This window comes from Aythya marila (assembly GCF_965140915.1).
Source record: "Aythya marila genome assembly, chromosome: 8".
Taxonomy (NCBI): domain Eukaryota; kingdom Metazoa; phylum Chordata; class Aves; order Anseriformes; family Anatidae; genus Aythya; species Aythya marila.
Genome location: NC_139049.1, coordinates 12564926 through 12579383, shown reverse-complemented (window position 1 = coordinate 12579383; position 14458 = coordinate 12564926).

The following is a 14458-nucleotide window of genomic DNA, read 5'->3' as shown; positions in this document are numbered from 1 at the left end:
TGACTTCAAGCCAAGACCAGAAAACTTGATTATCTTTCTCCCCTATCCAATGGGAGATGGCAGGTTGAGGGGAAAGAGAAGGGAGGAGTGAAAAATTAACACAAGCACTTAAGATGTTATGAAACTGCAATATGCATCTCTAGCCTGCCCCCTGGCCCTGAAGCCCATACATTATTTAACAGAAAAGAAAGCATAAATGAGCCAGAACAATAGCTTGAGGGAGGGAGAGGAATATATATATATTTTTTTAATTCTTTAAACCATGCCCATTAGTTTTGTTTCTTATTTAGGATACTGCATTAATCATGCTAATATTTTACAGCCGGGCTGTACACTTTAGCCATTACTTTAATCAAACCCATCAGCGTACCCAAGAACACGCTACCAGGTGGGAATAGCTGCTACCGCTTGCTGTTAATTACTTTGCATTTTACAGCAATCAGCAGCAGGGGCTGAGATCATAATAAATTCATGACTTATGGGTCCATAAAATCATTACCGTAGGAAAATATGTTTTATCAGGCATTCGTCGGGCTGCTGCTCAGAGAGAGATTTCTTGAAGGAAATGACACCCATGAAATTAAACCAATCCTTGCAGTCAGCAGAAATGCTAATGTGGGCACAAACAGAGCCGAGGCTTGTGCGGAGCGGCGGGGTGTGGGAGCAGAGGGATAGGAAGATGGAGAAGGAGAAGGGCTGGTGGGCAGCCAGCTGCCCAGGGCAGGTAGGACACAAGGAGGATGGGGCAGCAGGGAGGACGACACTAGGATGCTAAGGGGAGACTCAGTGTAGGATGAAATTGGGGAAAGCACAGATGTGGAGAGAGAAGCAGCAGCGGTGGCAGGAAGGAGGTCTGCAGGAGCAGGAATTGGTGAGGGGAGATGGCCATGGCATTTACACCCTGCTGTGCCCCCCAGGGCTGGTCCCTGCCTTGGCCTCCAGGGACAAGAGGAGAATGAAGGCAGGTCTCAGCGGGGAAAGGCAGAGCATCAACAGCTTTGCAGCCCAGAGAGACATTGCTCCATGGTGCAACGTAAGCACACAGACACGGAGGGAAAGTCCCTCTCACGCTTTTAGTGGGAGGGATCCTTCCAGCTAAAGATGCATTGATTAGTTGATGTGCAGAGGCTTAAAAAGCCCAGGCTACATGCAGTTTCCCACGGCAATTTTCCAGGAGGAAACAACACATTCATGACAAATCACAACACCTCTTTGCTTACATGATGCGCCTGTGATTTTGTACATAGGTAACATCAGCTCAGCCAGAACTTCCTATCCCCAAATAGGACCATCTGAAAGCAGCAGCTTTAATTCAATCACCTGAAATCCCACACAGATAACATCAGATGTTACAGATGTGATCGGTGTGGGACCCGCTCAGCGCCAAACACTGCAGTGCCATCACAGTAAAATCAAGAACGACAGTGAAATCAAGCAGTGTCAAATTGACATAAAGCAGCAATAAAGAAGCTTCAAGATTTGAGAAGCATGAAAGGAGCCTAAATGAACTTGCTGAATAGTTTCTAAGTCTTTTCTGCACTCACATAAAATCCCATGGCACTTCTGGAGTCATTAGCCCTGCCAGTTCCTAAAAAAAAAAAAATATATATATATATATATATATATATATATATATATATATATATATATATATATATATATATACACACAATAAGTTCACTTTTAATTTTTTATTTTTTTTCCAGTCGAAGACCAACTGAGCTTTCTTTGGCAAAGAGCCACTAGCTCTTCAAAGCTCTTGCATTTCTTGGCCTGTGAAAATGAAAAAAAGCTAGAAAATAGAAAATACCCCCGAAGTGTTAACTTGGCCAAGCCCTTGTTTTTTACTGTTTGTTTCAGTTTGAAAATACTAAGGAAGTTCAGCCATAGCTGGTTTGTTTGGTTTATTCGCCTCTTCCAATTACGCTGTGCAAACAGGGAACATTATTTAGTGTTACTTAAGCATGAAATTATAACAGATCATTTTAAATATCAACATCCTAAAAATAAATCTTTGTATCACGGCACAGCAGGACTAGATCTACTAGCTTGTTAACGTCCACCAGGGTGGGCAGATGGCAGGAAAACCACGGTGGAGAGCAATCCACGTACAAGATTTGTTGCTTTCCTTTGTGAGGATGGTGAGAACCTGGCCAGCTCAGCTCCATGCTGCTGCAGAGGGCCCCAGGAGGAAGCAGACACAGCAGCTGCGTGCCTGGTGTGCTCCTGAGCATCATCCAGCACTGAGCCCAGAAAAGCAGCACCAGCTGAGGGTCCCCTGCCACCTCCGTGGTGCCTGGATGTCACCTCTGGGGGAGGTGGTTGGTAGGAGGGTTTGTTATTCCCTCACCCCGGGGAGTCTTCCTGAAGGAAAAGCACCCCGTGCTGCTCCAAGCAGTAGCTATATCCCTACTCCTTGGAGAAGGGGAGATCCCCACACTGTGATGGGGAAGTCAGGGCTTTGGCCACACCACATTACAGCTCCTTCTCCAGATAATGCACCTGGATTTCTTTCCTTTAAAAACTTGGGAAACACGTGGAAATGGAGAAAAAGACAGGCCCATGCTGACTAAACTGAGAAGGGATGGGCCTTTGCCTACAGCTGGGATGTGCTCCCAGGCCATTTAAACTCAGAGGTTTTCACAGCACAGGAAGAACAGCCCCAGAGCTGCATTTGGCTGGCACCAACCCTCAGCATCCAGACACCCGGTGCCTCATCAGAGCCTCCTCGGCACCATGCTTGGTGCCTCAGAGCAAGCCCAGGGCCAAGCCTGCAGCACTGCTTACACCAAAGCCCTGCATGGCCCCACGAAACCAAAGGCCACCACAGCCATGCTGAGCTCCCCAAAAGCTGCAGCAGAGACACCCAGCCCCTCACCCTCCTTCTGGCCTGCCGTAAACCAGAACTCTTTGTGCAGAACAAACCGGGAGGAAGAGCAGGTTGCGGCAGAGCTCTGCTGTCCCCAGACACGCTGCTTTTCCTTTGCAAGCTGTCTTTACCTTAAGAAACCTTAATCACTCTAATCCCAGGCAGCAACCTGCTCCAACCACAGCCCAGACAGCTGCTCGCTGCTCCACATCCCTGGCCTGGTGTCAGCCCTGGCTGAGAGGGAGCAAGGAGAAACCAAGACCCGGGGCCAGGTGCTCCGCCAGCCCCCAGAGTTCCTAACCGCACAGCCTCGGCATGAGGGGCTGCTTTTCTGGGGGGTCAGCACCCCACCTCTAGTTAATCCCCTCCCTGCCTCCCACAGTGGCAGGAATGATCCACACCACGCTTGAAGATCACTGTGTCACTTCCCCCAAATTTCCAATGAGCAAAAAAGCACTGTTAAACTGTACAGAAAATGGTGGGTTTTTTTCTCTCAGAAAATATCATGCTCCATCCAAGTCCACCTCCATCCCAAGGACCTAGGCCAGATAACCTGGGTGTCCCAGGCCCCTCACCTTCTTTCTTTCTTGCAACAGACTCCACGTGGGCTGTTACAACGGGGCCCATAAGTAACCTTATCTGACAGGTATTGCAGCCTGGAGATTTCCCCGCTACGGTCCTACCCGGCTATAAATATCTTTCTCTTCTTCAGGGAAAGAGCGTCTGACCCAAAGTGTATGAAGCTTCCTGACAGGCTGGGAAAGGAAGAGAAGAGGTTTAAATGTCAGCTAAAACAATCTTCATTTTCTTTTCTAAATTTGCAAAGCTCCCCGAGTCACTGGAGTGAGGCACATGCCTGTTTGAAGTTCAGCTTGAAAATCCTTTTGCAAAATATTTGCTGAAATACAATAATGCTGGAATTGGAGGGGATTAAAACTGCTTCTGTCCTTGCCCCCATCCCCCTGTAGCCCCTCTTTAAGAGGGTTTTTGTAGAGGCAGGGACTTACATCTCCATGTCTTGAAGGCGCAATACAAAAGAGAGCGGGAGAGAAATAAAAACGTAAAGCTCCTAACATTACTATTATTGAAATGCCTCATTTGACATTTTGACTGTTTCAATTAGCTAACAAGGAACGCTCTGCTTAATCCACCCTCAGATGCTGAAAGAAACTCTTTCCCTGCCTCCCCAGCCCCAATCCCTCTCTGCAGCTCTTCCCAGCCTCCCTCACCCCAAAACAAACATGTGGGTGATGCTCTAGCCCCACCGGCTGCCCCAGGGAGCTGGCTGACACCTTGGAGCATCCTTCTCCCAGCCTCTTCATGCCTTCACACACAGCACCAGGAATTCCAAGAAGCAAATAAATGGGCACCCCGAAAAGCCCAGAACAAACAGCCAGTGCCTTTTCTTACCATTTCAGGAAACACAGCACTAATGGGGCACTTCTAGACCATCAGAGAACAGGCCTCTCTCCCTTATTAGCACTAATCAACAAGGACTGCTTGCTGGTTTGAACTGCAGCATGCTGAAAAATTACCTGCAATGATGTGGTAGCCACAAGAGAGGGCTAAACACAGTGAAAAGGTTCCCCACCTCCTGCACGTGGTCCTGGGTTAATTTCATCGGGTTCGTTTCATTTCTCCGGGATTTACCTGCCACTATGATTTTATGCCAAGGAAACTGAAATGCTGGGAGCTCTCCTGCTGGCACAGGGAACGGCCGGAGCTTTCTGCCACAAAGCGTTTCACCACCTCTAAATGCACACACTCCATCCCATGAGTGAGCCATTGCATGCTGCTGGTCGGGGGGGGGGCGCAGGCATTACAGGGCAAACACTGCTCACTCCATAAAACGAGGGCCACCACGCTCAGCTGGGGGAGCTCTCAGGTGGATTGATTACCGTATGGGGAGCAATTGGCTTGCCTGGGGCACAAAAGCAATTTACTAGCTCTTCCACAGCTCCATTCCCACAGACAGCTCTCTGGGCACCACAAAGTGTGTTTTCTCCCAAGTCTGCAGGCAGAGGAAGGCATGGGGATAGAATGATGCACACGTGGCCATGTGGATGATGTTTGATGTTCACAGCACAATGACTCGCGGAAAACGGCGGGGCTCCTGAAGGCAGTAGGCTCTTATGAACCTTGGTCAGGCAATACTATCCATCCTTCACACCTGCTTGAGGAAGCCAGGAGGTTGAGAATACGAGGGAGATTTAAGTAGGGGGAACTTACTGGGATTTTTCCTGCTCTAACTAGGAGGCCTTTTGGGTCCAAACTCAAACATCTGGAGGCTGGCAGAGCAGAGGGAGCTGCCTGTCAAGCCAAGTGTTGATGGACAACAGGAGGTAGAGGCAAAGTGTCAACAGCAAGTAAAGGGCCTTTTTTTGGGGGGGAGGGGGGGGAGGTTCAAGACCAAACCTGCCCATAAAGAAGGGCTTGCACAACTGATGGGACAGATCCTGCCTATTTTATACCAACCACAACCTCAATCTCTTTGTCCTGTCCTGATCAAGATCAATGCGCTCCACGGGGGGGGAGAACAAAATCATGCTCATTCAGAATAGCCTTTTCATAGAGTCATTAAGGTTAGAAAAGCCCTCCAAGATCATCTGCTCCAACCATTCCCCTGCCACCAATGTCACCCACTAAACCACGTCCTTAAGCACCAGGTCCAGCCTCTCCTTCAACACCCCCAGGGACGGTGATGCCACCACCTCCCTGGGCAACCCATCCCAATGCCTGACTGCTCTTCTGAGGACAAACGTCTCCTCATTTCCAACCTGAACCTCCCCTGGCACAACTTGAGGCCATTACCTCTAGTCCTATCACTGGTTACCTGTGAGAAGAGGCCAACCCCCAGCTCCCCACCCCTTCCTTTCAGACAGTTGCAGAGAGCACTGAGGTCTCCCCTGAGCCTCCTCTTCCCCAGCCCAAACACCCCCAGTTCCCTCAGCCGCCCCTCACAGGACTTGTGTCCCAGGCCCTTCACCAGCTTCGTAGCCCATCTCTGGACACGTTCCAGGGCTTCAGTGTCCTTCACATAGTGAGGATATTTGAGTTTTTCCTTTGCTACTTCAATAATTCCCTATGACCTCTGCTTGTCACAGGTATGTTAGAAAGATTTAATTTCCTCTAAGCACGAGAAAAAAGCAAAACTTATACAAGTGCTTCCAGAACCACTGTTCCCAGTGCAGCCTACCTTCCTGTAGCACGCAACCAGCTGGCTTTGTAAGGGCTGTGCCAGATACCGCTGGCACTGCTGCTCTTCAGTACAAAGTTAACTTCCATCACAGGGATCTTTGCAGCAAAACACTTCTGCTGTAGTTCAAGAAAAAATTCGCATGCCAGGCAGCACTTAATTGAGAGCAAGCATGTGCCAGGAGAACAAACAACTAACAGAGGGGCAGGAAAGCTTCAAAGAAAAGCGACCCCAATCCTCTCCTGAAACCTCCTGGCTACTTTTGAGCTCCCAGCCCCACGAAAGACACATGGACTGTCATAAAGAAGATGAGCAAGAAGCCCCAACCTCTGAGCAGTGCTGGAGTCCCACCACATAATCACTCCAGCTCAGCTTCACCTTCAAGAACAGGGATGTGCTTCCCAGCTCCGTGACCAGCACCTTTCTGCTCTGTCGTGCGGGAGCCTTCAGCTCATCGCCAGGTCCATTGCCAGCATGTAACTAATTGTCTGTGTGCCAACAGCTGATTAACCTAAGCACGTCTTCCCCCTGCCAGCTGTTCCTGCCCCAACATACACGCAGCACGTTGCCTCTCAGCCTTGCTTTTGTGAAGCCAAACTCTCAGTGTCTGATCTTCATGCCCCTGAATTTCTTTCTGGTCTCCTACATACCTGCTCCCTTTTGACTTCAGAAAAGGTGACCGGAGCATCCTCACTGCTCCTGATGGGGTCTCACCAAACCAGCTAATGACGGTGCTAACACGTCCCCCAGCCTACCACAAACACCTCACTGGGGCTTCCTACAATGCCATCTGCTCCAGCCTTGGCTGCAGCTCATCATCTTGCTGCCTCATACTCACCGGGGAAAACAAGTTAGCTAGGTTAAAGGTTGGACTCATGAGGTTAAAGGTTGGACTAGATGATCTTAGAGGTCTTTTCCAACCTAAATGATTCCATGATTCTAAGTGACCAGAAAGCTATGGAGGTCCTAGGGCAAATTTCCCTGGAAAGAAAAAAGATTTAAGAAAAACAAAACGATAAATCTATAGACTGGGACTGGAGACCCAGCCCACCCTCATGACAGCTTTGAGAGATTTACTGTCTTCTAACTCTGTTAGCAAGGCAAAAAGACAAAATGTGTGCTGAGAGCTGGGCAGGATAACCAAACCATCTATCCAGAGCAGAACCTTGGAGCAACCCTGAAAATAAGAGACTTAGTTTCCCATATCCCCCAGAAGGGATTATCCCTCTGGGATGGTTCTTCTCACTCCCTGGTGTGCTGACACTCATGCATCCTCATCAGTATGCTCAGAAAGCCCAGGACACTGGGGACACAAACTTCCCTCAGCTCTTCCCCAGCATGGACACCACCAAGTTTGTTTAGACAAGGTCGCTTCACTTGCTTTGCTCCTCCGCATTCCCACTACCAAAAGGTGGGAGGTGATCTGGAAAAGTCCTTAATGTTCAGGAAGGGCAGCCGAAGTCCCACCAGCTCAGCACAGTGCCCAGGAGCCACCTTACCAGCAAGCAGAGCTGTGGCTTCATGAAAAAAGCACCACTGTGCATGCAGAAAGGAGCTGGCAACAACTCCCTCCCAGGCAATTGCCTAGATGATGCACAGGCACAAAATACCTGGTGCATCCCATCGAGAGGCACCCCTATTAATCATACCCCTCTGCAGTTAAAGTTATTTAATTCAGAGGTGAGAGAAGCTGCTCAGCTGTTTATGTCCAAGGGTTAAACTTGCCCCAGCCGCACACTAAACACATTTTTTACAATCTGGCAGTGATCCTTGCCTATTAAGCATCTCTGGCTTCAGAGAAGAGGTATTGATTTATTTCACTTTTATGGCTGGAGGTATTTATTCCTATTTGCTTTCTCGCTTCTTCGCCCCACCTGGGGTGGGGTGGAGAGGGATGAGGAGGAGAAAAAAATTGCAAGACTGGTGGAGCCAAGAGGTGATGACTCGTGGTTTTTTGATGGAGGGCATGAGGGCTGGGACAAGAGGGGTGGGAACCAGCTCCTGGGCTGTGTCAGGTTTTGTCACAGCTTTTATTTTCATGATAGAAAGGGGCAAATACGTGGCTGGAAGAAAAGGAAATCACATCAAACTTCAGAGGGAAGGCTCCTACCAAAGCTGTGTCCCCAAAGGGTGCTTTCTGAGTTACAGCTTGATTGATCTGTACCAGCCAAGGACCTCAGCAAATTTCTCCTGTGGGAAGAACGTCAACATTTTCCCATATCTTAAAATGAACCTGGAAAGGAAGATAAAACCCTGCTGCCACCGGGGACAAGCCTGGACTAATATACCTGACCCTGAGCCCCTTCCCCGCATCACCAGACTCCCGTTTCCAGGCAGGACTCATGGGCAGGGCCCCCAGCACAGTTTCTAACGCTGCATTTCAGCTTTAGTCATCTGGCTTTGTTCTGCAGTGCCAGCACAAACACACTTCTTGCATTGGCACCACCTTTGCACACTCAAGCTCAAGGCCTGAGAAGACTCCGACTGCTGAATATCTGCCTGAGGTCAGCCACACTTCTCTTGGACTTTCTTTCCACAGCATCTGTCCAGCTGTCAAACACAGGCACAAACACAAACGAGCTTCACCCTCTGTCTTGTACCAAATTCTTCTGCCTCCTAGTCTGGGGCTGGCTTCTCAGAAATGCCAAAAAAGTCAATAGAAGACTCCAAACACGTCTATTTTCAGCAGCATCCAATGTCAATGTGACCCCCTGAAGCTCTGCCACGGAAACCTCTGGTGACGCAGGAGCAGCCCCCTTTGCCTCCTCGCACAACCACCCTTGCAAGCAGGAAGGAACAAAGCACCCTGCTCTCCTGTGCCTGCACAGCCTGTTTTGCAGCAGGCAAGCTTGCAGACAGGATGCCTTCCACCCCTGCGTGCACATAATGTGTACACAGCACACAAGCCTGCAGTCTTCAGGCACCACCTTGGGATTTAGGGAAACAGCTGTAACCAGGTTTCTGAAATCCCACAGCACTGGGTCTGGTGACAGAAAGCAAACAAGGACTTGGTTGCAATGCTCCGTGCTGGGAGGAGAGGGGGGAGAGGAGCATTGGGGCAGGGGTACCTGGGGGGGGGGAGTAGGCTTGCTCCAGCAAGGAGAGCTGGGGAAGGTACGAGGGAGGTGGGAGGTGTGTTTTGGGAGCAATGGGGTGAGCAGGGTTGGGGGCTTGGTACCCTATAGAGAAGGTGAAGCAGTTTGGGGTAGCAGAGCACAGCCTCCCAGCCTCCAGCCAGCTCTGCCCACCTTCCCCTGCTGCCAACGGGGCACGGGCCACGTGGGGCTAACACCTCTCCTCCTGAGCAGAGACAAGAGAAGCATATAACAGCAACACCCCAGCCAACAGAGCAAATGATGGGGGAATCCAACCCCCTCAGGAAGGGGCAGAGGATTTCTGGGCAGAGTTAGGAATCACCCAGAGACCCCTTAACTGCACCCCACTGGACCTGCATCAGCTGGGGTCTCCAGGCAGACCCAGGTCCCTGTCAATCCCCCCCTCGATGCTTCCTTGTACATCTTAGCCTAGGAAAGGAAAATTTCAGTCCCCACCCTGCTTGTTTGAGATCCCTCTGCATCAAAGAGAAGCCCACAGTCATCCAGAGCCAGGCAGACAACATGCAAATACCGAAAGAAGGAAAGAAAGGAGCAGGCAGGCGAGCTGGTGGCAGATAGCACGGGAGCTGCCACTGAGCGCAGCCAGTTCATGCTTCATTAGCATCCCCTCACCAAGCTGCGAGCACAGCCTTTCAGTCTGGCTACACACAGACAGGCAGGGAGGGAAGGATGCACATTTTCCATACGGAGCTGATCTCCCCCTTTCCAAAAGCCAGCCAGCCCCCACTGAGGCTTCCTTGGGCTGAAAGGTGCACAATTCTGCTCCAGCATCTCCCGCGCTAGTTAAATATACCTTCAGGCAAGCGTCAGGAGTGAGCCCAGTTTGAAACTTATTGTGTTGTCAAGATGACAAGTGCTCTGCCAGGCTGTTAGTCTCTGCTGCCCTTCCCGTGTCTGCTCCCCCTCCCCTTCTGCTCATTAGAAGCTCCCTTGATAAAGCAAGGCTGGCTTTTTCTTTTTTTTTTTTTTTTTAAATCATTTAAATGTTTTCTTAACTTCAAAACATCAACAGCTGCGGGACTGCAAGAAGAGCAGCGATGACACTTTCCCTTCCATGCAGACGGAGGCTCAGCCCACCACAAGGCAGAAAGGCGGCTCGCTGGACGCAAAGCCACGGCAAAGAGCCCCAGCAAAGGGGCAGGGCAAGGCTGGAATTCAGGCACCTGAAGCCCAAAGCACAGGCTAGAGAAAAGACCGTGCCCAAACCGGCTGCTCGTGCAGTGCAGGGTGGGAGGAAGCAGAACCGCATCCATAGGACAGACCCAAGGGGACAATCAGCAGCTTGACACACGGCTTTCTCCTTTCTAGCCTGCTTCTCAGTCCTTGGGCTTCCATATTCTTGGATTTCCACTCCTAGTTGTGCGGTCTTTAAGCATATCAGTTAAGGATGGAGTTAACCAGCTCTGCGAAGCACAAACCAATCTCCTCTTGAAAACAAGCTGACCCTTCCTACAGGCCTCCTATATTGCATCCTCCTGCCTGGGTTCCTCACAGCAATAAAATAATAATAAAGAACCCCACTACTCTTTTGCCCCTTTAGAAGTGTCAGAAAGCACACTGACTAGCAGCCCAAGGCCCTGGCAGAGCTTGCTCTACGTCTTGGCCAAGCTACTGAATCAGAGCAGCTTGAGAGGAGAGATGAATTAAGCACTCTCCTCTTTGCCTGCAAACAAAGGCCTAGGGGTGAGGAATAGAGGCCCTCGAAAACAGAAGGGACCCAGAGGACTGTCAGATATGCCTCTTGCCACAATTTAGCCTTCCTGTCGAGCTGCACTCCAGACTTAAAGCTTTCATTTTTTACTTTTACTCTGGTTTCCCCTGGAAAAGAGGTTTATGGAGCCGTGCGACGTGCCTGCCCATCCATCTCCCCCAGCACATGCTCCCCGGCAGTTCCGAGAACAGCAAACACGGGCAGAGGTATCGCAACGAGGACAAGCGGGCAGAGGAGAGATCCTGCTGCTCTGAGCAACCTCTGCTGAGTGACGGAGGAGGATTCCCAGGAATCTGCTGGCCCCAGTGACTCCAGGCAGCAGCGAGTCCTGAGCTGCCGTGGGTGCCTCTCCTGCGTGGTCAGTCCTTCCCCTGGGATGGGCTCTGCTGCCTTCTGCGGGTGCTTGCAGCACCTGGCGCAGCGGTCCCAAGCTTGAGCCTTCGTGGTACTGCTGCCATATAAATAATCACGATTAGATACTCTAAATGAGCATCCCCATCTTCTAATAAACATCATAAAAATAGGAGAAATGAGACTTAATTCACTTTTATTGTCACAACTGACATGTTGCAAGATCTTAATTGGACTGAAAAGAGCTTCCAGTAAGGAGACGCTGTTTAACTAACTCATTAGCAGCAGCCTGACAGAGATGGATGCTCCAGTTTTAAGAGGAGGTGAAAAGGAAAAACAGATCCTATCCCATCCCCACCTGCCCACGGCCTCAGCACATCTCCCAGGCAGGGGCTTGCACTGAAGAGCCTCCTCTTCAACTCAGGCACACAGCAGCTAGCATAGCTTGCACCCATTCAAACACACCTGCCCCATGTCCCCAAAGCAGGGAGCTGTGGGCCAGAGCCAGAAAACAGCTAGGCTAAACTGAAAATATCGAGCCCTCTGCTATGCACTGCTCTCAGGATATTCAGAAGTCCCAGAGTAACAGGTACTCCCGAGGTCCTGAGAGGCAAGGCAAGGCGTGCAGCTCCTTATCTTCCCCTCACAAAGCAGAGGGACTGCTTTGCCTCGCACATTAAATAAGATCACCCTAGGGGCCAAGGCAGATAAAACATCACCCCCACCAGGCAAACTGTCTACTAAATTCTGAAACCCAGGGGCTAGGACAGAAAAAACAGTGCGGTTCTCACTGACACTGCAGCATCAGCAGCACCCCGAGCACCTCCCGAGCTACAGACAGACAGACAGACAGCCTCATGCTGTTTCTCTCCCCAGCAGATCTGGAGCAGTGCCTGGCTGGTTTACTCCAGCTCTCTCTGTCCCGATGCAGATAAATTTAGTTTTCTGCTCTCGCTGCCTGGGGAAGAGTAGGGAGGGGGAGCTGACATCTTTCAAATGAGACCTTAAAAATAAGCTGTCTGCACGTCTGGGCACTGAAGAATCCTGAACAGAGCTTTGTCTGGCTAAGCCAGCTTGCTCCAGCACCCTAACCAGGTTGTACCCTAACCAGCCTGCTCCCCACCTAGCAGCAGCCACACTTGTACAGCGTGCAGTCCTTGTTCACTGCACAACTGTCACCTCCAGCACCTCATTGTGCCAGGGATGCCCCTGGGGTGCCATCACGCTCTGTGCTGCACACACACACAGCGACAGTTCCTGCTCTTCGTCTCCTAAGGTCTTGACGGAGATCTGGAGGATGAGAGGGCAGGGATATTGAGCAGTTCCAAAGCCAGGAATAAAGCCCAGATCTCCTGCCTTCCCCAACCATGACCCACTCTAACCACTACGCCAGCTTCCCTTCCAGTGAGACGCTTACCTTCCCTGGGGCTGAAAGCTCCTCTGTGAAAGCAACTAAGCATTTGATAAAGAAAATAACAGGATGAATAAAACCATGTGTTTGTACAAGAAAGCTTTTGCTCTGATCTTTAGTGCTGCAGTATGTTTTGACCTACTACTGCAAGACTCAGCTACATCTTCCCTCCCTCCAAATGTGACAGAAGGCAAAAAAGAAGCCGCGACGGTTGCTGCAGAGCCCTGTGCTGGGATTCCAGCTGACAAACAGCATCAGCAGAGCTGCCCACACACATGGATTAAAACCCACACCCTCCTCTCTCCCGTCACCTGCAGGAAGTGCATGCACACACACACAAGGGGCCCGATTCCCTGCTCAGCCACGCGGCGAAATATCAGCAGCCTCCAACAGGTTTGTGCGCAAGGAGAAACACACCCACGAGGTACATTTCCTAATGAGGGCTGACATTTACCAGCTACCAGAGATCCCAAACTGCCAGGAATAAAACTTACAGGCAGAACCAGCTCTGCTTGGACAGGGCTGCTCCCTGGCAGCGTGGGCGGAGGTGGGCGCAGGCTCCAAGCAGTGGCTCGTCGCGGATAAGGAGCCCAGGTTGGTTTTGCTTGTAGCATCTGCTCTTGTGCAGCATCCAAGGGAAGGATCAATGACTCTAAGTGGCCTTTGGTACAGCCTCTACAGGCTCTTTGGCTACTGTGAAGCCCTGTTGGCTTATCAGGTCTGCATTGATACAGAGGTAAGAGGGACACTTATCACCACCAGAGGCTCACGGAGCAACGAAGGCCTCTGAAAAACACTAAAGCTGCTGGGATCTCACCACGAACAGGATTTTGACTGAGGTTTGTTCCAGAGAGCATCAGTGCCAACTCCTCTTCAGCATGGGCCAACCCTGAACCACACACAAACTAAGTGCATTTTGCATCGGACTCCAAAACCCTGCTGGACATGCCTCATCTGATTTACTACCGCTGCCAAGGAAGGTGGATTTATTCCCAAATTTAGCAGCTGCCAAATCAATGCGAGTGCTCACATGGGGATTTGCCACAAGCTTTTGTTAAGCCAGGGCAGGATTTTCACACTGCCTTTCCCTCGAGATGCATCAGGCCCACAGCTGGCAGTGTCCTCACTCACTCCATCACAGCCCAGGCTGCTCATCAGGTGCCCTGCTCCTGCCTGAATCCAGCAGCAATCCCTCTTGGAGCCAGTCACTCACCTTTCCTGGGTGACACAGTGACAGAAAACAAGCAGCTGACAAGGAAATGAGGTCAGGGCTCCAAATTGCTCTCCTAAACTTCCCCCCTGACTTGGCATGCGTGGCACATGGCAGTGGGTTTATTTTTCAGCAAACAAGTTTCCTTTCTTCCAATCAACTCAGAGGCAATAAGAGGTGGGTTTCAACGAGGCATAAATCTGCCAGCAGCATATCAAGGCTTCTGAATAGCAAGGGCACAGACAATTGTCCAGTGGAAAAGAAAAAAAAAGGTCAGAGCAGTAACTCTTGCAGTATTTGTTCCACAAACAGAGAAGGTTTACACAGCTTTTCTGGGCAATTATTGGGTAGGAAATAAATCTCAACAGAAACTCATCTTCTTCTCCCGCTTTGCAGCTGAATCTCTTTGCCTCACGCCCCTAGCAATGTCCCCAAAATGCTTTGCAACAAGATGTCAGTTACACAACCCAAGGCTGTGCCCAAAGAGCCAGTGGAGAACTGTATTAAATTTAATAGCATTGCTCCAGGTAATCTACGACCAGTTATAATCAATTGTCCATGCCCACTGCAGCATGACTATAGCCATCTTCAGTG